Source organism: Topomyia yanbarensis, chromosome 2 (assembly GCF_030247195.1).
Source record: "Topomyia yanbarensis strain Yona2022 chromosome 2, ASM3024719v1, whole genome shotgun sequence".
In the NCBI taxonomy this organism is placed as follows: Eukaryota; Metazoa; Arthropoda; class Insecta; order Diptera; family Culicidae; genus Topomyia; species Topomyia yanbarensis.
In genome coordinates, this window is record NC_080671.1 from 25,917,015 (window position 1) to 25,941,952 (window position 24,938).

At 36.7% G+C, this 24,938-nt stretch overlaps 1 protein-coding gene and 1 pseudogene across 11 annotated transcripts in view; one reads left to right on the forward strand and one right to left on the reverse strand.

Moving 5' to 3' along the window:
- LOC131678825 (stress-activated protein kinase JNK) overlaps positions 1 to 24,938 on the forward strand; it is a 324,602-nt gene that overhangs the window by 169,417 nt on the left and 130,247 nt on the right. The window lies entirely within an intron of this gene.
- The window catches only part of LOC131679366 (folliculin-interacting protein 2-like), an 85,162-nt pseudogene that overhangs the window by 15,651 nt on the left and 44,573 nt on the right, over positions 1 to 24,938 (reverse strand).

Sequence of the window (24,938 nt, forward strand, 5' to 3'; positions counted from 1 at the left end):
ATCCACTTTGAATGGAAATTCCAGACAAACCGTTACTAGTCGAACACAGTTCACAACAGTTTATGAAAGAGAAAACTTTTCTCTTTCGTTTATTATCAACATCTGTGATTGGCGTGTAACGGTTTGTCCGGAATTTCCATTCAAAGTGGATTTTGACAGTTGGCTTTTAGGCCGTAATCATATGTTTGTCGAGAACTATTCTCACTGAATGGCTGATAAAACAATCGAAAAATATTTTTTGAAATTTTAGGACAACATACGTCGTTTACCATGAGATTAAAATTGAGGTTGTCCCATCTAGCTACTATAGTTTGCAAATGTCACTTTGTGTCGCTTGTAATGCGAAATTCGCGCCGGTGTGGGCACACATGCGAATCGCACTGTCGCAGGAAGCGCGACGAAATCGCTAAGCGAAATTTTCGCAGTCGCTGCGACATAATCGCGTCAGTGTGGGGGAACCTTAAATCCAAACCACCCCGCCCACCCACTTTGCAAATCATTCTGTGATACCATGCTGGTACCCGACAAATCCGCACACGGCCACCGCTGCCGAAAATGCATAGCGTCTACCGCTTATTGTAGTGCCCAGACGCTGCAGCCATGATCTTACCCGTTCGACATAAGAACAAAAACTGATTCAAACGGGTACGCGTCACCTCTATTTATAAACTAACCGTATATGGTTTAGTCACTTAGGTGCGAGTGTGTGCGAATGCCAACGTTACCGAAAATCGATAGCGCTTATTGCATCGCCCGGAGACGACGTTGCTCGTGTGGGATAAGAGCAACAACTGATTTAAACGGACATGCGTTGCTTCTATTTATGACTTTTCGTGTTTCATTGAGCAACTAAGCTGCCCTCTTTTGGCGGCTGTGTCTGAGAAATCTGCCTCACGAATGGTATTTTTCCCGTTTTTTGTGAACTTTTTAATTTTACCAATTTCCAAAAGTCTACTTTTATTTGGGAGATATTAAATTATTACCAATATTTAAGTTAGGTGTTTCTGAATCGGTTGGTGTATGAATGATTAAAATCCATCTAGTAATATCGGAGTTATAAGCGTGCAAACCTTACATAGTTTCGTTACATGGGAGATAGTTTAGATTTTAGAATGACACCTAGCCCCAGATAGTGGAGTAAGACATTTTTAATGTCAAAATAAATTTGAGACTAAGTTTGGTTGATTCAGTCTAGCCATCTCCGAGAAACCGATGTGACTGTTATTCTGAATTTGGATACTTCCGCCGGGGCTTCCGGAACCGATGATGGTGGCCAATGTGATCAAAAAGACTTTGAATGGCTGTTAGTGACCTAGTATTACAAATCGAAGCAGTTGTGGTCACATTTTGGAAAAATTTTCACCATTATACATTCATTGCAGAATTTATTAAAATCGACATTTTCTGCGTGTTCGTACTCTTCACCCTGTAATTCCGGAACCGAAAGTCGGATCCATTAGAAATTCGATAGCAGCGCCTATGGGAACGTTGCACCTTTCATTTGAGACTAAGTTTGTCAAAATCGGTTCAGCCATCTCTGAGAAAAATGAGTGACATTTTTGGTCACATACACACACAGACGCACATACACACGGACATTTGCCGAACTCGACGAACTGAATCGAATGGTATATGTCACTCGGCCCTCCGGGCCTCCGTTAAGAAGTCAGTTTTCAGAGCAATTGCAATAACTTTCTATTGAGAAAGGCAAAACGTCATCAAGCAGCATCTGACAGACAACTGCTTTAAGATGGTTATTGCATTACGTCTCAATAGTGGTGCATCGAAGAGACCGACAGGGCTTGTTGGCCTTTTCTATGTTTTGTGTTTTTTCATACTCCGCACCAGCCCACTATGGGGAGGCATTTGGCCAAAAAATCAAAAATTGCATCAACTCCAATTCAAACTAATTCTATACTGAATGTTTATGTATACTCTAGCTAAGAAATTCCCAGAGTATCTCGGAAATATATATGACTTAACTGTGTATATGGATGCCTAAAGATAAAAATTTTGAAAAATAGAAATATCACGTGCGTTTTTTCAACTGTTCGTATCTTTGCTGAATTTTGAATGAAACATATGTTCAAATACGTCATTTTAAAGCTAAGAATGCCAGCTTTGTGATTATATTATTGGAATTGCATATATATTGCATTGGTATGGAGTTATATGAAAAATAGCGATTCAAAGTCCTAAAATATCCACAAATTGGATCCGGTAAAAAAGGTCCCCCAATGTCCCCCGGAATTATCGATGGGGGATGCAAGGATAATGCATCTTCTAACTTATAGCGAAGATTTTAGTTGCCCGAATTTGCCCTAAACTGAGAACGCATCACTTGAAGTTTTAAAGGCAGTCTCAACTAGTCGACCAGAAAAGGATACTTCAGTACATGTTTCGGTAGAGTGCTTCATATTCCACAACGAAATGAGCGTGGGCTACAATTTTTATTGAAAAGATAATTCATCTGGCTACAGTTTTACTACTCAACATTACCGTGTAGCAATAAATGGTACTGAATTGTACTGGAATTTCCAACTTACCGTTAACACGATCAATGTAACCAAATATTTGAAATTTTTAAATAGCATGATTTGTAAATTCAAAAATGTTCATGCTTATAATAATGTGCCCCGGAATCGTCAAAAGCAAGTTTTGTGACCAAGAAATTTTTTTATGGCCACTCGTTATATAAAAAATGTATTTCATTACCTATTCTGATAGTTTTAACTATTTCGTTTTCGTGATATAGGTTTATATAGGATTCATTACACTATATCTCCGGAACAAGAGTTCCAAATGAAACAACAATTAATCGCAAACTATAAATATGAAGAAGATATATTGGCATAACAATCAACTGAAAGAGCGACATTTCTTTTAAAGCTCATTGATCATTTCAACATTGAAATAATCACTGAATAGCCTATGCACTTCAAAAAATATTTGAATAAATATGAATAATAAATAATAAATGAAATATTTATGTCTCTTTTGCGACATGCATTCTCTCTCCGTTACTATTGGTTTGAGGGTTAGAAAGCACATGTTATCTGAGTTTTTCGCTTTTTGAGTTTTTTGTAACACTTTGAAGCCAAAGTCCCATTTTCGCAAAAAAACGACTAACATTTTTTGTAAAAATAGTTGTAATAATAATTTTAACGAAAGGTCTTGTAGTTACCTGGAGCATGATTTGAAGAAGAACTGTGAAAATTTTTGAATCGATTGGCCCAGTAGATTTTGAGTTATGATGCACACCGCATTTTTTCGAGGTGCCTTCGGAAATTCACTGTCACTTGACCAATGAAAATTTAAGAAAATATTGTTCAAATACTGCATCATTATATGGAAAGTGATTGAATTGACTAAAACTGTGCCTCTTTTTTATTTTTTTGAAAAAAAAAATTACCTTGAATACTTTACACCACAATTAATTGCATATTCTCTCATATACACTCGCAATCTCTCCCATTCCAAACGTACAGACGCTCGTTCCTTCGCGACAGCACAAACCTGGCCACAAACGCGAACATGCAATTGCAATCATCTACACATATTCAAGCAAACATAAATCGGTCACGTCCGGAAGTCTACCCTCGGTTATAGCAGCATACACTCATACCTTCAGTTGGACCAATCAAACAATGACGCTCATACTCACTAGACAAAACGTTCAACGGCGACATGACCGGGAACTCTAGTGATTATAACATCGAATTTATGCACGTGAAGTAATGCACACGCTAGCGCAAGCGACAAACACGTTAACATACAAACGCTCAAGCCTTTCGCGATCACATTATTACGCAATTAGTGAGCATTCACGCCAACAGACAGATATGCACCGCTGCACAGTGGCGGATTTGCCTAAAAACCTGGCCAAAAGTCGAAAATTGCATGGTAGTATTTTGGGTTCTAATACATATATTTTCCTTCAGATGGTGCTGCCGCATGCTATTTCAAGTGAAGCGCTCCAAAATTTCCATATTGGAGATGTTGACATATCCAAACAGTTTAAACCATCGGGTTTTGCTCATATTTTTTAATCGAGTGTTCTAAATATTAGTATTATTCAAATGTAGCTGGATTTTGATAAAACTGCCGGTTTTGAACATGGAATACTGGAAATTTATGCTGAAGGTATGTGCTTTATTTATATGTTTTGATGTCAAAAGATATTATTTTGTTTGTTTCTAGAAAATGTCAATAACTTTCACGATTTTGTAGCAGACGGTTTCAGCACACATTGTTGCTACATTATTGAAATACTTTTTTTGGCCACGTATGTCCACTATGTTTCAAGGCAATTTGTGTTCCTTGAACGATTTTCCGTTTGGAACATTATAGAATTCTTGCCCGAATTTGCCCGTTTTTGAGTAATCTTTGGTTAAGTGGATATGGAGACCGATTATAAGATTTTCAGTGTGAAATTTAGACTCGTTCTTTTAATGAATGCTGCACCTCCGGTTGTCGTAGCGAGTTGCACAATACTGCATTTCGAACAGGAAGAATTGTGTATTTAGTGGTGAAAATTTCATCGAGATTCACAAACATTTTCAAAAGTTATCAAAAGTGGAACGCAAAAGACGTAAATAATTTTGGTCGTTCATATTGAAAACCAACGAGGTCAACAGAAGTGATTGCCAAAGGTTCCAAATTTCAAAAATCGATTACGAATACCATGGTTAAACGTTACCGGGAAACTACCCAGCCAACATTTTGATTCACTTACATAAGTTGCACTTTGATTAACTGTACTCTTCAACGATATGAATTGATTGTATAAAATGCACAGATCTCTTCTATGTGAAGAAAAGTGGAGGCCATATTCGTACAACAAATCGAATTTTGATCTCATCAGAAGCATTATACAATCATCTAGCTTATCATTTTGAGTTTATATATGATCAACTTTACAATCACACATGAAGATTTATGCAGCTTAAGGTCCCAATGTAGCAAAAAGAAGCATTTTTTTTTTAAAAAATAATATTATGAAAATAAAAAATCAGGATGAAATGTCCATAATTCTGTTATAAGACACAGTTACGCCCACACTGGTAGATAAGTTTTTGATGGGTGAGGTTGGAGTTACTAGAACATCAATTATTAAAATTTTCTGCGACGATTTACTTCCAGTTTCAAACCTGAGATCTTCGTATTCCCAGCATAGCCGCTATGTACTCATCTATTTATACACTGACAAGCAACGATTATATTTGATTATTTTGATCACTTTGTGATTACCGATCTAAAAATACCACGATCCAACCTAAATATGGCACTCCAATGATACCTTCTATATCTGTCAAATCACAACCTACATTCTGTTCTCAAGCCATTTTTATTACTCAAATATTGAACTAGTCTGGCAGAGAATCTGCGGAAGTGCTATAAGGAGGTGACTATTTTTTTGAACGATTTTGCGAATGAAATTGCAAAATAATTTCTATGCAATGTTTCAAAATTGTCTTTATTATTCCGCAAGTACGATTTTGTTTTAAGTTGAGTTGTAGTGGACTAATAAATAACTTCAAATCAACATTGTATTTCGATCACCGATTTGCATTTTATGTAAACTTTTTACAACAAAACATAATTTTTGCTTGCACTATTTGTAATTTTGATTTAGTCTGTCATTATTTGAAATTTATTGTAAAACTTTTAAATACGATTGCTGGTTTGCTGGGTATCACGTTTGATCATGCAAAGCAAAACAAATCTAGAGGTGGAATATATAACTGGATTCTACGAACGAAAATCAGTAGAGTAGTGCAAAAGAATACTGGGATCTCCGGCCGTGATTTGCCTAAAAATGTCACTTTGGCGTACACTCCAGCTTGGCGAATGTGTTTTTTGAGAAGGTTGTCAGTCGTAAAATGTCAGCAAACATGACAAAAAAACGTGGTTGCTCAAAACTATACCAGGAGGCAGTAAAAGCATGTTCTGACCAAGTATAATGCATGCATTTAAATAGACTCGTAATCGTAATAATTCATCGTAATAATGGACTTTGGATAAATCCTCGGTCCAACAATTTAAATAAAACTATGAAACTTAGTGAATTTCACTTGTATTCGTAGTTACTAAAAATTGCATGCAAACTTCTTGTCAATTTTAACTCCATTCATTTCTTCGCACAATCGGCATATTTTCTATAATTTAAAAAACTATTTTTCATTCTTTGAGAAATATGTTCATCGGATAGTAATTGAATAATAATCGTACAGAGACTTGAAAAGTTTTATAACTATGTTGTATAATATTTCAAAATACATAGTTTGAAATGACTAACAACATTAATTATCACAAAAGCTACATCATCTAGACACCCAAATATCTTATTGCGTACAAATCAACAAATTCTATCATTTAACTACACACCATTTAAAATTCGATACATTATAAACGTTATTGGCATACAATGGAACCATTAAAACCATTCATTCGTGAAAATTTACTTATATTTATATTAAAATGTCGGCCATTTTGTATCCGCCATTTTAAGTTTTGAAAATTTGACATCAAAATCGTAATCTGCACCCCAGAAAAACGTGGTATGTACCTTTGCAGGTCAATCAAAACCATTTTCGACTTTTGGCCATGGTTTTAGGGTAATCCACTTTGCGCTGGACTGCCGTTCTACGCATAATTGTCCCATGTATATAGGGAATCCCATAGAACATGGGACAATTAAGCTTATAACGGCAGTGGACTTGAACGCTAAAACTCACACCTTCCACGCACACACCACCACAGGACTCATAACTAGACTTTACATACAATGTCACTCGCAATAATTACAGGTTTTCGTCTGGCAACCGGGGGAAGTACATCTCAAACGCAGAACTTATCATTTCAGTGATAGCCTTGGATCTGCGTTACCTGTGTTCAAGGCACCATAGCTTCGTCCGTTAGGTCAAGGATGTATGAAACCCGCTAGCAACCGCTCTCGGCCCTAGTTGCCCATAAAGGGATAAAAAGAACTTCCTTATCTTGCAGTAGGTATTATTTAAAACTGATAAAGCCTATCAATTAAGACTGTCTTCGACTACTTTTTCCATGGTGTATTGTAATTGTCCTAGAAGAACTTTATTGAGCATTGGAATGCGAAAATTCAGTACTTTGTAGGACTGCTAAAGAAGCACATATCGTGATCAAAACAGGCTTTTCGTATTTCATGACCCCAACAATTCCAAGGAAACCCTATATAAAGTTTTGGAACCCTATATACGGTAGAAAAAAGTTTGTCAAGAAAGGGTTAAATAAACCGTTGAAGTTTAGAGTTAAGTCGGATTACGGATTCTTCTCGTCAGTTGACTGGGTCGCCAGATGGACACTAAATTGCTTTATTTAAGTGAACAGTTTTTGTCGAAACACATTCCAAACCTTTACAATTGTAACTAAATGTTGACGAATAAACGACAACAAAATTTTGTTCATGTATCTATTTTGAAGATTGCAGCTTTGGACTAGTTCGACTACAAACAACAATTAATTTTCGGAATGAACGTTCGCGATGACCTGTTTATTTCGGTAACCCTTCACAGTACATAATTTTTTGTTCTCTCGCATCAGATAGTTTGCGTAATTTGATCTTTGATGGCAAAAATATTATAATCATTGATTTGAATAATATCGGGAGAAATAATTGTAGAAGCAGCCATATTTGTATATTCGTTTAAAGAAATAATAATATCGTTCATTCTTCATTTCATGAGCTGTTCTACAAGCCAAATATTTTCTTATTGGACAATTGAAATTAATCAAAGTATGTGGCAGTGTGAGAACTGACAAATGTCGAAAGGTCGGTTTGGGACCACCGGTCGGATTCGGACCAACTTACCCTATGCACGGGAATCTTAATTTCAATGCAGTTACTTCCCTATTTTACGTTATTTTGTAAAATAAACCTTTCGGCTTGGGTTAACCTGTTGAATGATATCAGTATTGGATTGCGAAGGTGATGATATTGAAGATAAGCAACTTCCGTAAGTTTAAGCCCAATTTTCACTTTACGGGAACTAGGTGGTATAAATAAATTTGTGACCCACGTTGTTGGATCGGAGCAGCAATTTTTCATCAAGTGAACTCGTGATGGCGAGAAGCAATACAATATTTTCTTAGTTTTCTTAGATGGAGCAGTGCTGCCAGGGGCAGTTTACGTTGATGACGGAAAATAAATTTTTCATATATCTTCGTTATGTTACAATATTATTGAAAACTGATAAAACCTGATATTATTGAAAACTGATAAAAACTGTTTTTGGCTACATTTTCCACGCAAGTGGACTATTGTAAATCTTCTAGAAAAATTGCATTGAGCATTGGAAGGTAAAAATTGAGTAGTTTCTAGCACTGCGAGGGTAGCACCTATCTTTATGGAAAAAGGCTTTTCGAGTTTCTTAACCCCACCGTTTTCAAGGAAAAATAGTTTTGAAACCCTATCTGCACTAGAAAAAAGTTGGGCATGAAAGGGTTAATACTAGTTTTATGATTAAGTTAGAAAAATAGCCATTCTACTCTATTGAACATTATTGTAGGTCTTCATATTAATCTATAGAAGAAAGTTGCTTTAACATCTTGATTTCAATACGCCTTGATAGTGGTGTATCGAGGGAACCGGAGGTTCACTGGGCGTAGTTAGTATTTGTGTGACGCTCGGAATAGTAATGTCTATTTGTCATATGCTGTAAGTCTTTCCCTTTCTAACCTTTTAGTTGACTTTTTGTTGTCGTTCAGCGTATGATTGTCACAATTTCTAATGTTTTTTTTCTTTTGATATATTGTAGTATACGAGTCGCAGTCCACCTTTGTTGAATGAATGTTTAATTAATGTATTGTTTCTTCGATTGCTGTTAGTCTCGGTTACTCTCAAAAGTACATGGGAATATGCATTGAACCACACGGTCATAGAAACGTATTAGTACACGAGAATTCACAAATTTACAAATGTATAAAGGATCGCATAATAAAAAGAACGCGCACAGTAACATACAAACGCTCGAATCTTTCACGATAGTACAAACCTGGTTGCAAACGTGATCATTCACTCATAATCATTCGCCCATAATCTAGTAATCATGAAAACATCCCAGCAATTAAGTGGTCGTGAATCGTACTCGTTCAAGAACTACCTTTCCAAAATACGGAACTTATATGTACAAGACAACAAATATCAGTGCGCCATAGTTAGACATTTCAGTGAGACGGGGGAACACATGTTCTTCCTTTATCTGAACTATACACTCAAAATTAAACACAACACATCTAAACCGTACACTCAATATCACGATCAGAATCACTGCTCGCTGCAATTGCACAGTGGTCGGAAACGCCAAAAACGTGAACTTTCACTAGAGGCCAAACCATCGAATATATTCACAGAGTGTCTTTGGAGGAATTGTTCGTATCAATATTCCCCACAATCTGATAACAATTGAAATTAGGCATGGCTTACTATGATCGAACTAAAAAAATAACTTTTTATATTGATGAGATAGAAAGTTGGTGTCTTCGACAAAGTTTTAGGAATGCTCATGGTGAAGAATTTTGTTGAAGAACTTGAGCTTGTAGGAGCAAAGGTTATCGATTTATAAGACATTTTCTATAACAACCCCCTTAAATCTAGTTTCTTTAATATAACTCTTTTCATTGTGACTTTTCGTGCAAACTATGTATAACACAAATGTGTAGGTATCAAAACTACATAATATTGTCGAAGACTGTATGTAAAAATACTCAATTGTTTCAAAGTTATTGAAGATTTTAACATTGTTTTACACCAACTTCAACTACGTATAAGAAAGAAAGGTGCAAACCAAAATTCACGAACAGGCACTTTTTAACTCTCTTAACTATGCACAATAAAGTTAAGAAGGTTTGGTGCGTGGCACTCTAGAACCCTATGAATAGGGTAAGCTTATTTTATCTTGTTTTTTGACTTTTTCCATACAAAAATCAGCAAAAAAAATTTTTTTTCGATTTTTTCCGTAAAATTTAATGAATAATGGTATGACATTCTTTTGTAAGCATTAAATTCATTATGACATGTCTATTTGAGTATATATTAGTTTGGAATCTCTGATGATATCAAAAACTACATTTTTGCTCCCATGTTTATAAAATCTGAAATATTCAGGTATAAGTGAAAATAATACTTGTAATTGAACATTGAACCAAGAATTTCAAATTTGGGGCCACGCACCAAACCTTCTTAACTTAATTGTGCATAGTTTAGAGAGTTAAAAAAGTGCCTATTCGTGAATTTTGGTTTGCACCTTTCTTTTTTATACGTAATTGAAGTTGGTGTAAAAAAATGTAAAAATCTTCAATAACTTTAAAACAAATGAGTATTTTTACATACAGTCTTCGACAATATTATGTAGTTTTATTACCTACACATTTGTCTAGAACATAGTTGGCACGAAAAGTCACAATGAAAAAAGTTATATTAAAGAAACTAGATTTAAGGCGGTTGCCATAGAAAAATCCTTATAAATCGATAACCTTTACTCCTACAAGCTCAAGTTCTTCAACAAAATTCTTCACTATAAGCATTCCTAAAACTTTGTCGAAGACGCCAACTTTCTATCTCGTCAGTATAAAAAGTTAATTTTTTAGTTCAATCATAGTAAGCCATGCCTAATTTCAATTGTTTTCAAATTGTGGGGAATATTCATAAGAACAATTCCTCCAAAGACATCTTGTGAATATATTCGATGGTTTGGCCTCTAGTGAATTAAGTTCACGTTTTTGGCGTTTCCGACCACTGTGAATTGGCGTCATTTTTATGAACATTGTTTGTGGTTTGTATGCAAAACACGCGGGTGAAATTTTACAGAAGAAAGAAGGTGATACAATAAGCAATGGCACTGGATCAACGGCTAAATATACAATTTTTTTTCATTTAATGGATTTTCTGCATGGTTGTGATTAAAGCGGCGAAAAAAATACACTCAAGTTTTTTTTACGCGGTTTTTTTGCGCGGTATTTTACGCGGTTTTTTTACGTGGATTTTGAAATTTACGCGGTTTTCATTTACGCGGATTTTGGAATTTACGCGGTATCCATCAACGAGGTTCCCTTTAACGCGGATTCTTAAATTTAAGAGGTCTTCATTTAGGCAGATTTTGAAATTTACGCGGATTTTGAAATTTACGCGGTTTTCATTTACACGGCCTGTATCCCCCGCGTAAAAAAAACCTGAGTGTACTGAAATGTAGATTTTCGCCAATGTATTTGTTGTTAATTGTTAAGAAATTTTTTGAATTTTTTTGTCGATCTTGATCATATCCATGTACAAACTTTTGTCAAACGTCTGCGTAAAAAATCTTGGCGATCGCTCAATTATTGCATCTTGTAGCGCTTCTACCAGATCGAAAAAAGTAGTTTTTGGAAAAATCTATTCAAAATAATAGAGCAGCTCAGCACGCTTGATACCGCGCAAAAAACGGACGATAACTTTCGAAATTCTAGAGTTGAAATTTCATGAGTAAATACTTTAAATATATATATAGAAAATGCAAAAAAGATCGATTTTTTTCACACAGCAAGGTAGAAATCCCTTTAAGAAGTGTTCAATGGTGACATTTTCCATCATTCTGAAATTATAGCGAGTGATTCTGAAAACGAACCCTTTCGAGGATTAAGCACTGTACCTCAAGTTTGACAACTCACAAAACAAGTTTTCTTAGTTCTCGGGAAAATACACAGTACATCGAGAGGCTGATAGTTGTCGTTCACTTTGCTCGATTGCATGATTGATTTGGGAAGAAATAGATATTAGAGTGTTACACGAAATGTTATACTGATAGTGTTTAACGGTGCAATAGTAACAGAAACCTTTATTTTACGTACCAACATACACTGTTGTAAGGATGTTAGACTCAAAATCCCCGTGTATGTGATACGAATTTCTACTGCATGATTTGTCCCCGGAAACAGTTGATGTCGCATTAAGGGGAAGTTTCGTCAAGAAGGAAATGAAGATTTTTTCTCGAGCATTATCAAAAGTGTACAAGTAGTGAGAATGCGGTTTAAATAACCTATTCCGTCATTCGTGACCCTGCACCTTGGATCGGCCTATTCTCAAACCACGCTGTGTACTTATGACGACCATTTTCCCAAGTGTGAATACTTTAAAAACATCCCCCACAGTGAAAACAAGTTCAGAAATTTCAGAACAAACTATTTTTAACGGAAGGTAAATTCCCCGCAGGAGTGAATTGTGCCGTCCTAGAGGATGCAGCAAATGTAAATAACGTCTTTTTTTTCAAATTCTAACTGAAAAAATCGCTTTCGAACAAGAATGCAATTTCATGTAGCTGATTTATGATTGCCTGTAAAATTAAGCGGAGCATGATGGTAAGCGCTGCCAGAAAGTGATTGGATGAAAAAGGTTGAGAGCCACTAACCTGCATCATGTGGCGTTCGATGTTCATCGTCGTAGTCTTCGATTCCATCCTTTCTCAAGTATCCCCTGTTTCCACAACCAATTACGGATATAATGAATCATATGCTGGTATGTGTCGTCCATTCAATCGTTGTTCCAATGGATTCCAGGTGAATTGGATGGAAGCCATTTGGTCTAATGCCGTTTGGCCGAAAGGGTCATTTCGTTTAATTTCAATCAAACTTTGACATGTTATTTAGAATACATCTGTTCTAAATAAAATCTATGAATCGAATTCATATCACAGTGAATCCAATAGGCATACATTAGAAATTTTATCCAAATGTGGTCCTTTGAAAACTCAAAAGTCGCCACCTGTTAGTGTTTTTAGCAAATTCACTTTCAAGAAAAAAAAGTGGTTCTAATATCGTAATCTTTTATTTAAGAAGTGAACCAAATCTCACTGCAAAGTCAAATTCGGAAAATTATTAACTAATATAATCTATAGGTATGAATAAGACACTTCGCCTTACCTTTGTATAATTTGTGATGCACTCTTGAAAAATGATCCCACAAAAATATTATGTATAACATTTATTTAGTTACTAACCCAGTTCCTTATTGAAAACACGTATAAAGTGATCAGAACCAACAAGGAAAACAAAAACATAATGCTTACTTTCCACTCCAACAACCAACACTCGAAATATGACCCTCTTTGGAATGGAATGTCATCACGAACGAATGAACAGAAATAAGCACCTACTCGTGCCCCAACATGCGATGGTACTTTCAGCAACCAGAAACGTGACAAAATTCCGTTCATGCTGAGAATGTTCTATTTTCATAACTCCGCACTGCTGTTGGAGAGAAGAGCTTTCTGCTGCACACCAAAAAAACGAAATATTAATCCCGGGAGGAATTTAATTCCGGCGAATAGTAATTATTAGTATTGTACATACACAATAAATTTGAAGGTGAGCCATGCGATCGAGCGTCAGCGGGAACATTTCTCGCGTACGAAAAGAAAACCCCCTCGAAGGCAAACGCGACTGAAGAGCTGGGTAACAATGGCACTCGCGCAAACCTCATCCGCAGAGACCGACTGGTGCGATTTATTCTATTCATCTCAGTAAGCGATCCTTCCTTCTTGCACGCCCGTAGTGCGACTTGAGATCAACCCAAGCATAAAATTTGTAAAGAAAACAGACACCGATTAGATTTCCTGCCGGAAGCTCCATTCGTGGAAACTCGAGGCACATCATCATCATCAGTCAGCCAGTCAGTCATTACAGTAGGACATAGTGGTGAGTGTGTATAGGCATGTGTGTATGTGTGTGAATAGTATCTTCTGTTGCCACTCGTCGTAGTCCTTAGAATCAGTCTTGCCTCCAGCGTGCCCAGCTATGTTGATAGGGAAAAGATGCTCTGTGCGGATTTGTGCTGTCTGTCTACTCTTTCTTTTTCTCGGTGCTTTAAAAATGTATAGTTTTAAGCGGATGAAGGAACGGGCGGAGGGTCAGTTCTTTTGTCTTGGCTTCCTTCAACTAAGCTACGTGACAAACTACCGTCGAACGAAAAGTAGGTAGTGCTACTCACAGAGCTGATGCCACTTTTCCATTACCCGCTAACAGTAAATGTAAGACGGCTGAGACACAGCTGTCAACTCGAAAATGTATCTTCATTGCGAGGCAGCACGAGGCTACTACGAGAATTATATTTATTCGTAACAAAATGTGGTAACCGAATTTTTTAAACAACTTATGTATCTGGATTTGATACAAACATCTTCGTATGAGTGGTCGCGGAAAACATCTGGAATACAATTCATGGAATATCAATGATTCATGTTGGATGAATTCAACGATTTCACATCACACTTTTTTTAAAATTAAGCAAGATGAAACTTTAAACCCTTTCATGCCATACTTTTTTCTGCGTAATTTTTTGTTCCAAATCTATTGTTTTGATAAAACTTTTTGGACCGAGAAATATGTAAAATGATTGTTTTGATAAGTTGATTCTTCTCCATCTAATCCGTTCTTTTTGTTTATTTGATACAGCTCAACGCGTTAGCATAATTCAGCCGTGAGCCTTTTATGATTTTTACAACATGTGAAAATAAAAATTAGCTTTCAAATAGCCTATCCTTCGGGTCTTGTTGAAGCAGCTTTCTACGGCGTGTTGAGATCCTCTTCCTTGACTGTGAAATATTATCTGTGTTGTCTGCCGCAGTTCGAGGGTTATTGCTTTCGATCACGTCCATCTCATCATCGATATTGCATTCATGTTGCTTACTGTCGGACGTTATTATTTATTTCTTGTGCTTACGGGTGTTGCTGTTGTAAATTCGACTTCATCGGAATTTGATTCTTTGTTAGTGGTGTTGATTGTTGGTTTGGAGACATTTGGTGCAATCGTTATTACAGTGTATTATGGTGTATTCCACTAAGAGTCGAAACCGATGGTTTACAAGACCACTTCTCGCAGTCTGCTTTCTCATGTTGTACAGACCAGAAGCCAAAAAGTGCACCGTTTCTTAGCAAAAATCAAACGAACAAATGCTAACCGCGCTACGTTGCTACGTATACACTATACAACCAGCAATGTTCAATTGTCTCCCCCACCCCTAACGTGAGATAAATGAGTGAACCACAGAATTAATCGCACCCATTTCAAGAGAACTCCATCGTGATCGACTTTACACAAATCTTAGACCTACAGTTCGCTAGGTGGAACAGTTGAAAAAGGCAAAAATTGAGCTTGTCCTCACAGAAGTATTTCACATGCAACTACATCATACTCGTAATGTAGTATTGATAACCTTCAATTGTTTAGCCGAGGCAGAAAACTTCACAGTGAAGAACAACATGTAACACGACGATGAATACAAAAACGTCTAAACCAAAATCCGCTGTGCATAGACAACGACAGGAAGAAAATTCGCCTACACGATTTGGCACCACGCATTAGCACAGATTACATTTAAAGATTCATGTCGAAGTAAGGACAAGTGGAATCCGTAACAACTGACGTTTGAAGAATTTTTTCCCTGGTATTCTTAACGGTGCTCGGGCGGTCTACTCCTTCTTGCTTGACCTTCAAAAAAGAGCATCTCAAGGTATTATCTACATTCAAAGAACGCTAAGCACATATCCTGGGCAGATGCTCACGCTCCAGTTCTATGACCAGACGGTACACTATACATGCGGTAAGCCATGCGCCAATCTAATTAAACGACAACTCATCTCTTACAATTAACACTAATAAACAGCTTTTGACATTTAGTAATACACCACAGACAGCCGACCAAAAAATAATTGCAGGAGAAACAATAGTCCACGGAATCACCAAACCAATAATTACCTAGGGTAGTAATAAACAGAAAAGAAGAAGGCATCAAACATCCAACAGTGAAAACCAAAGCTGCTCTAGCGACGCTGATACAGACGTACACAGTAGCGAAGGATGCCTTCTCCGACGGAACGTTCAACAAGCAGCAGAGGACAAAACTGATAACGATTCCCCACCTAGAAAGAAAATCAACATCGTAATCCTTACAATTGTTTCCAAAAAAGGTGAATGACCTTCTTTGGTTAAAACCATAGAAAACACTTCTCCTGCAGAGTGCGGTTATAGTTTTTTAGATATCGAATAATTTTTCAAATAATTATGTCGGTTCTAACGGTAAAGAGGGCCAAATCTGTCTTTGCCAGGAGACATGGTGGTGAACTTGAATTATTCGTGGTAATGTTGCCTAAAGGACGAACACGAAATTATTGCAACACCGAAAATGTCATGCCAATTTTCTTATAATGTTTAAAATCAAACCAAAATTTTAGGGTAGTTTTAGGGTAAGGTGGGGTTAACCCGACCTAGTAAATGGTTTTGGCTGTAAAATGCTCATTTTACATCGGATCAAGTCGTTTTATATATAATTAAAGGTTAGACTCCTGGGCAACTTTCTGTATATAGCATTTTATTCGGATCTTGGGAATATTTGGAGATACAAGCGTTTTACGAAAATGTTCATTTTTGCTGTTTTCAAAAATGGTGGGGTAAACCTGACTCCCTATGTTTTTGGTTGATTTAGTGCAGATATTACCCAAATTTTATGGTTTTTCAATGACAAATCAATGAATGTTGCGTTATTGAATTGTAACATGAAGAAAATGGAGTTCATTGTCAATCTTGGAATGCTAAAATCACGAGCGTAATGATATTCTCATTTGCATCGGAGCAATTGCTTGACGAATACTATAAAAGACACAAAAACGTGATGACATTTGTAATTATGAACCATTTTTCATAAAAATAATATAAAATAACAATAAAAATATATTTCAATTTGATAAATAAACATTTTCTTAGCAAAAAAGCGGTCGGATTTACCCCACTATTTAGAGGTCTGATTTGCCTCACCGCGTCATTTTTCATTACGATGCAATTAAAAAAAGTTATGAAAAAGGTTGAACCAAATTCATCTACGCACTTTGTAGGACTTTAACCAAAGAATTTAAATCCACTTACATTTTTTATGCAATCACTTTAACAATCAGAAATATCCTGTAGGCAATAATGCACAAAAGTCAAATCAAAAGTTGTAAGAACACACTTTTTGTCGTTTGAGCATCTCAATGTAGATTAAAAAAATGCTGTCATGCTACCATTACGATTATTTTCGATGCTCTTCACGACACCATTGATATTAGTTCGCGTAGTGCTTCTGATTTTCGGTAACAGAGGGGGGTCGGGTTTACCCAACGGTCGGATTTGCCCCACCTTACCCTATACATATATTTACTTCAAAAATCAAAAGAAAAGTTAATCGATGGAGCCTTGAGTGTAAAATTAAACGCATTTTCGCTTGATGCCCTCCATCAAAGTCTTTACAGTGTCATCCGGTACCAGTTTCTCAATTTTTTTCAATTTTCTTAACATGTCCTTCTCGTCTTTGACTGTCTTCTTGCTCTTCCGAAGTTCCCGCTTCATCATTGCCCAGTACTGCTCCACCGGGCGCAGCACCGGACAGTTTGGCGGATTCATGTCCTTTGGAACAAAATGGACAGAATTGGCCTCATACCACTCCAGGACACTTTTAGAATAGTGGCATGATGCCAAATCTGGCCAAAATAGCGGAGCTTCGTCGTGCTGCTGCAAGAACGGCAAAAGGCGCTTCTCGAGGCACTCAGATTTGTAGATCTCGCCATTTTCTGTGCCCTTTGTCACGAAAGTCTCACTCCTAAGTCCGCAAGAGCAGATGGCCTGCCAAATGAGATATTTGGAGGCGAACTTCGACATTTTCTTCTTCTTAAATTTGTCGTCCACATAGAACTTGCTCTTGCCGGTGAAAAACTCCAACCCCGGAATTTGCTTAAAATCGGCTTTTATTTACGTTTCGTCGTCCATCACACAGCAGCCATATTTTATCAGCATCTTCTCGTAGAGCTTCCGTGCCCGAGTTTTAGCCGTCGATTGTTGCTGCTCATCGCGGTTTGGCAAGTTCTGTACCTTGTATGTATGTAGTCCAGCTCTCCTTTGTTGCATTTTGACGTAGCTCTGCGACATGCCGATCTTTTTAGCCAAATCACGGCTTGAGACGTTGGGATTTGCTTTAATCATCCCCTTCACCTTTCCTTCCGTCTTTTTGTTCTCCGGTCCCGGTTTTCTTCCAGCTCCTTTGCCGTGGTCTAACGTCAACCGCTCCTGGAACCGCTTCAAAACTCTGGAGACGGTTGAATGGTGAATGTTCAACATTTTTCCCAACTGCCGGTGCGACAGGTCAGGAAATTCCAGGTGTTTGGAAAGAATTTGTTTTCTCGACTCGCGTTGGTTCACCTCCATTTTCGTTGAATCGAAAAACACAACTTCGAGTTTGACCGCATGTAAACAATACCCATCATTGAGAAAGTGTGCAAAATTTGGTTGATTTTTACCCAATGGTAAAAAAGTTATGCCCTGTTGAATGTGTCGCAATAATTTCGTGTTCGCCCTTTACAACTAAACGAAAACCTATCTATTACAACTAACACTAATACGCAGCTTTCGACATCTAGTAATACACCACAGACAACCAGCAAAAAAATATGAACAATATTAAACGGAATCACCGGATAAACAATATTACATGGAATCACCAAACCAACAGCTAACATACCTAGGGAAGTAATAAACAGAAAAGAAGAAGGCTATATCAGAGTTATTCGAAAACATGAAAACCATCAAGCATCCAACAGTGAAAACCAAAGCTGCTCTAGCTTGTATGGACTACACAGGGGCGAAGGATGCCTTCTGCAACGGAGTGTTCAACAAGCAGCAGAGGGCAAAACGGACAATGATTCCCCACCGAGAAAGAAAATCAACACAAGGAGCGGAAAGCAGTACGCCCAGGATAGACGGTAGCAATAATATTAGTTTTTTTCTTAAATTATCATCTATATCTTTATCCTTATATTTTAAACTGTAAACTTTATAGTTGTTTCCAAAAAGGTGAATGGCCTATTTTGGTTAAAACCATTGAAAAACACTTCTCGTGCTGTGTGCGGTAATAGTTTTGTTATATATGGAATAATTTTGCGTAGAGATTTTATCGCTATTTTCAAATAATTATGCTAAGCAAATGCGGGAATCTGACCACTAAAATACACCGGTTCATTTTGCTTATCGTATGTCGGACCATTCCAATTAATAATCTCTTTGAATGATTGATACTAAAGCAAAATAAGGCGTTAATAAGCGACTCGGTGAAATGCGAGATTTTGAAAATTGTTCTTTTTTTAACTTCCCTTAGATTGAAGTCGTCCAGAGGTTAACACAGCAATCCCTTGTTTGCTGGATTCGTAAAAGTTTGATACACGATAAGTGATATGAGGGATTCATAAGTCCAGCTATTACACAGTGTAGCCGTACTCAGGTGCAGCCATAGTCGATGTATACGAGGATCTTTATTTCAACACTTGTTACACAAAAGCACGTATACTAAATTGTTTGTTTTCACTTGCGCTAATTTATGGGAAATTCTTAGTGCTGAGTGCTTGATTTGGCTTCGCAAACCTTAGTTAAGGTTGGACAGAGAAAGGGTAAAATTCGCAAACGAAAATAGCAGTTTTTTTCCACACCGTATGTCAGATCTTCATAAAAATCACTCAGCAGTACTGTAACAACATTCTACATACGCTGATTGATTTTTATGAAGATCTGACGTACGGTGTGAAAAAAACTGCTTTTTTCGTTTGCGAATTTTGCGCATTCTCTGTCCAACCTTAATACGAATACTTAGTGTGATACGAACAGACCAGTCAGCTGTCACCATATTTGGTCGGAGCTCCACCTCGCGCTTCTGCGATTCACTCATCTCGACAGATCACTCCGGGAAGATAAAAAGTAACGAATTTCTTTGTTCATCAAATAATGCACACAAGATTAAGGTGACTGTAACTGTTTTTCACCTGTTTTTAATATTTCCATGCATCGAATTCCTTCCGAGTTATCAGTGATTAAAAAAAATTAATTTGATTACTTCAAAAGTTCAAAAAATCATATCCTGAAGAAAAATAACATATAAGCATGAGCATTATGACCGTACAATTTGCAGTTGCTACTGCGTGATTGACCAGAACAAGCGAAATTGCACAGAGCCACGGGAAGCAGGTATCGTTAGTAGGATGGGGTAAAGAGTTACACCAATCCGGATTCATCTTGATAAGTGATACGATCTAAGCAACACTCAGAAGTGCTATCATGTGTTTGTTGCTCTGGGCAGTCGGCTGCCGAGAATTTGCGATAAATTTATCTTTTGTTAAATTAATTTTGCTTTTGCTCTGTTTGTAAAAAAAAGCAACTTAGCATAAGCAACAAGCTCCGGACAGCCGACAGTCGGGAGTGTTACCTACGTTTAATTAAATCAAACGGCATGTGAACGATTTTATTATTCCTTGTTTTCTTTATTTCGACGAAACACGATATTCGAAGCTCAATATAATGAAAATCGATTACCTTTACTGACTCGAACCATTTATCGAAATAAATATGCTAATGTCTATGTAATTTAAGATTTCGTAATACAAGTATTTTTTATCGTGTATTATTATATTATATTATATATATTATTATAAGAAATGAAATGACAATTATATATATTGAGTTCTTTCTCCGCGAACGCTTGAATAAGATAGGTTCGCGCATTTTAACTAGTATAAAATAAGCACTACCGAAATACCTGAAGCGACAGACTTTGTAAATCGAATATACAACCAATGATATGACGGGTTTTTTATGCTCATTACTAGAACAAGATTGGAGACAAGAAGAACGAAACGAAGCTAATTTAATTTAAAACAACAATGTGCCCATAAAATGGAGCAAATGCAAGAAATAGAATCTTGATTGTGTCCACTTTCACGTCGATGATCAAGCTATAATATTTTTCAGGCCTGTGCGCAGAAAATGCTCATGGGGAGGGTTTTGATTTTTCTACGTTTCTTATAAAAGAAAGGGTAAACTTTGACGTCTTTTTATGACACCTGGAAGGCCGAGTATTGTGTACCAATCGACTCAGCTCAACAAATTGGGTAAATCGGTATCGAGATGGAATGGAATTGGTTAGCGGTAGTGTCTGACTGGTTTGAAGTAGTTAATCCTACCGACTAAACAACCTCCTGTATCTTGCCATCCTCATCCATCCGGCGCCACCGTTAAACTGTATAAACATTGTTCCTAAAATCGTCAATTAAGTACCATGAATTCTGTAATATTCACGTTTTTACGCTACGAAAACAAAACTATGAACAAAAATCATGTATTTTATAATTATGTTCAATTTCGCTTTAGTGACGCCCTCATAACGCGGAAATAGTGTAAATATTTGTTTTTGTTTTGTGAAATTCAGTAACGGTTTCCTTGTCATTACCAAATCGATTATCTGTACGTGAACTAGTTCACAACTTTATGATCATTAAACTCAGTTGACTCATGATGTTATTCGTAGATTTAGGCACATTAGTTCGCAAAATCAAAACATTGTGGATATTTTCTCGTGATCTATTTCACGAAACTCGGAATTTTATTCATGAATCCATTCAATCCTCGTGAACTAATTCGTGATGCCTAATATATTAGTCAAGACTTACCATTCGTGCTCCTGAAACAGTTCACAATATCATGGAATATTATTCATGTATTCGAAAACTCGTTCACAAAATTATAAAATGTTATTCATGTCGTGAACTAGTTCATTTTATCTAGTATAATAGTCACAAGTTACCATTCGTGCTTGTGAAATAGTTCACAAATCCATCAAATATTATTCATGTAATCGTAAACAGGTTCATGATTCCTAATTGAGTTCTACAAGATGACGACACGAATGAACTCATGATGAATGAAGTTCATGTTTGACAATTCTCGGTGGTTTGTTTACTTTGTCAGCTGCGTGAGTGCGAGTGCAACAGGTGCTCATCTGTTACATTCGAACTCACGTAACTTCCATGTAAACAAACCACCAAGAATTGTCAAACGAAGTTCATCCGGCTCATTTTGTTGGGTTTTGTGGGTTGGTGTAAAACCTAGTATATTGCTCACGATCCAATATCCGTGCTCGTGAAATGGTTCCCAAGTTCATTACATATTACTCATGTATTCGTGAACTGGTTCATGATTTCTAGTATAATGAAATTTTTACGTGAACTAATTTCACAAAATTTGGAGTATTAGTCGTGGAATCATTCTTGTTCCGTGCACTTTTCATGGAATATCCAGCTGCTAGCGACCAAGAATAGATACAATCTGTAGATACAAAAAAAATATTAGGACCTCGAACATCGTTATTCATTTGATACCATGCAGTGTGATGTCTGGATAGAAAACTAAAACTGCGCTGAGCGCCACAAATTGTGTTCGTGATATATAGTTTACAGAACAAATTACCACGAACCAGTCACACTTTTATGATCCAGTTCACCTTATCAAGTTACAACGAGTAAAAAACCGACAGTAACCAAAAAATAACAGATCGCTACAAGGCAAAAGAAATTACGAATACCACGATGAAACTGCTGATATCATGTCACATTACTCCACGTGTCAAACTTGAAAGTAAGCTCTAGAATAAAATATCACGATAAGATAAACAAAAATTACAAAAATCGTGACTAAGGTCTTGAATTTATAATCATAAATCACATAACTCGTGACAAAAATAGCAAAAATTGTCACTAAGATCCTGAAATCATGAACATAAATAAAAATGAATCCCTACTCGTGACTAAAATATTACGACAACATGAACATAAATTATGAAAACCATGACAAAGTTCCTGCAGTCATGGACATAAATCACATTACTCGTTAATGAAATATTCAAAATCGTGTCTAGGAAATTAGGACTGACTAGGATCCTGAAATTATGAGCATGAATTACTTTACTCATGACTGAAATCTCACGATAACGTGAATAGAAATTACGAAAATCGCGGCAAAGATCATGAAATCATGAACATAGATCCCGCTACCATGGCATAAAAATCGGATAGTAAACTCATGAATAAAATAGCACGGTAACGTCATACGAAATCACAAAAATCAGGAATTAGCTCCGGAAATCATCAAAATCGCTTGACTGTCGGATGTGTATTCCCAAATTATGAACAAGACTCATAACAAAATCTGAACATGTCCAGCGAACAACAGTAACCCAACCAAACATTTGAATGTAACGCCATGTATATAGTCGGGACGATCTAGTTTTGTGGAAACACAAATTGTTTCATGGATACGAGGTTTATTACTCATAATTTCAGGAATTTGGTCACGTTTTTCGTATATCGTTCAGTTCACGAAATAGCGATAATTTTTTCATTGATCTATGATCGGATTTTTTTTCCGTGTAGTCACTACTTCAGTGGAGATTGTACTCTTTTTATTTCGTGTTAATCGTTCATGTTTTTTCCATTGATGCTTTTTCTTGTTTGCTGTCCAACCTTCTCAGTATATCTGACCTGCTCAAATCTGCTGCAAATGTCGTCATCTGTTGAGACATGAGCCGATCCAGAGATGTCGACCATAATGATTTACACCTCTTTACAACCACCTTCGCAGGATTTCTTATCCTTCTTGGCGTTAGTCGTTCCTATTAATTTGCTAGCTGCTGCTGAGAATTTTTCGGCGGCGGTATTCCTCCCGATACCGATGACCATTTTCGCGGGCCATTTAGCTGTCAATAACTCCGATGGAGAGATCATCGGCAATAAATAATAATAACGATATCTTGATTTTCTCTGACACCATGCTTTTTCCTTAGATCACTTTACTAGTCCGCTGACCGACCTTTGCTGTGAAGCTAATCTACTCACAACTAGTGCTAATATCGAAACATGCCGAAACATGAACCGATCCAGAGATGCCGACCAACATAACGTACACCCCTTACCAGCACCCTTCGTGAGGTTTCTTCTTTGTTTTTTTCAACGACTTGTTTCTAGAGTGACCGAACTCGACTGACACAGCTCGCTGTATAATTTTATCCCTGAACAGGAAGTTTATAATATTTTGAAAGTAATACAAAACCCTCCCCTTGCGCACGGGCCTGATATTTTTATACTCATGAAGAAATATATTTAACATGGCAATCAATGCTATAGTGTTTCTAGTACTCCAAAGTATATAAAAGTACTCTATACAATGAGAAAAATTATTATAATTGATTGATGATTTAATGGATAATATGACAATAATACATTGGTTCATCATACTGATATGACTGTCAGAAATTGGAAACTGGTTTTCGAATTTACTCGCTAATTGTTAATTCTCAGTCTTCATACATGATTGAACAGTGTTCATTCCACTCCAATGGAATTTTTTGAGTTTTGGGATTTTAGTTGATGAATTGGCCTTCAATCGCGATCACCGCAAACCTCTTCAATAAAAAAGGATTTCGGGGAAAAGCCACAACTCCACCAATTATCAATATATTTTTATGAACTTATGCTTGTTTATTTCACTGAAAAATGTACTATCAAAATAGGGTAAAGTGCCTATTTTCACCATACTAAGCGGAGTGTCTCACTAATTCATTAATTTCTTGGCCTACAATCAAAGGATTGCGTAAAAATTGACATCAACAGCTTTGCTTCGTTGTTAAGAACCAAGATAATAACACTAATGCGCTGAAAACTGTGAAATTCTCATGTTTGAGCGCGACAAAAACTCGAATCGAGTGCCACAATTATTGCGCTACTATTTGACTCAATGCAATGAACAAAGATGACAAACACTGCTCTAACCAACGGCTTCAAATGAGTTGCGTGGTAATAGAAACTTGGCGAAAATGGGCTCGTCACCCTACTATAAGTTTGATGTAATGAAATCACTACTTTATGCCTTTACGTAATTTCAAACTTAAGAAGCAAAAAAAAAATAAATCGAGTAAAAAAATTTTAATAGGGTAAACCAAGCTATCGGTGCATCATGTATTTTCTATGCTGTAGTGTGTGCAATCGTGTGCGCTGCCGCAAGCCGCTGAACGGTGGTTGATGGAATAGGG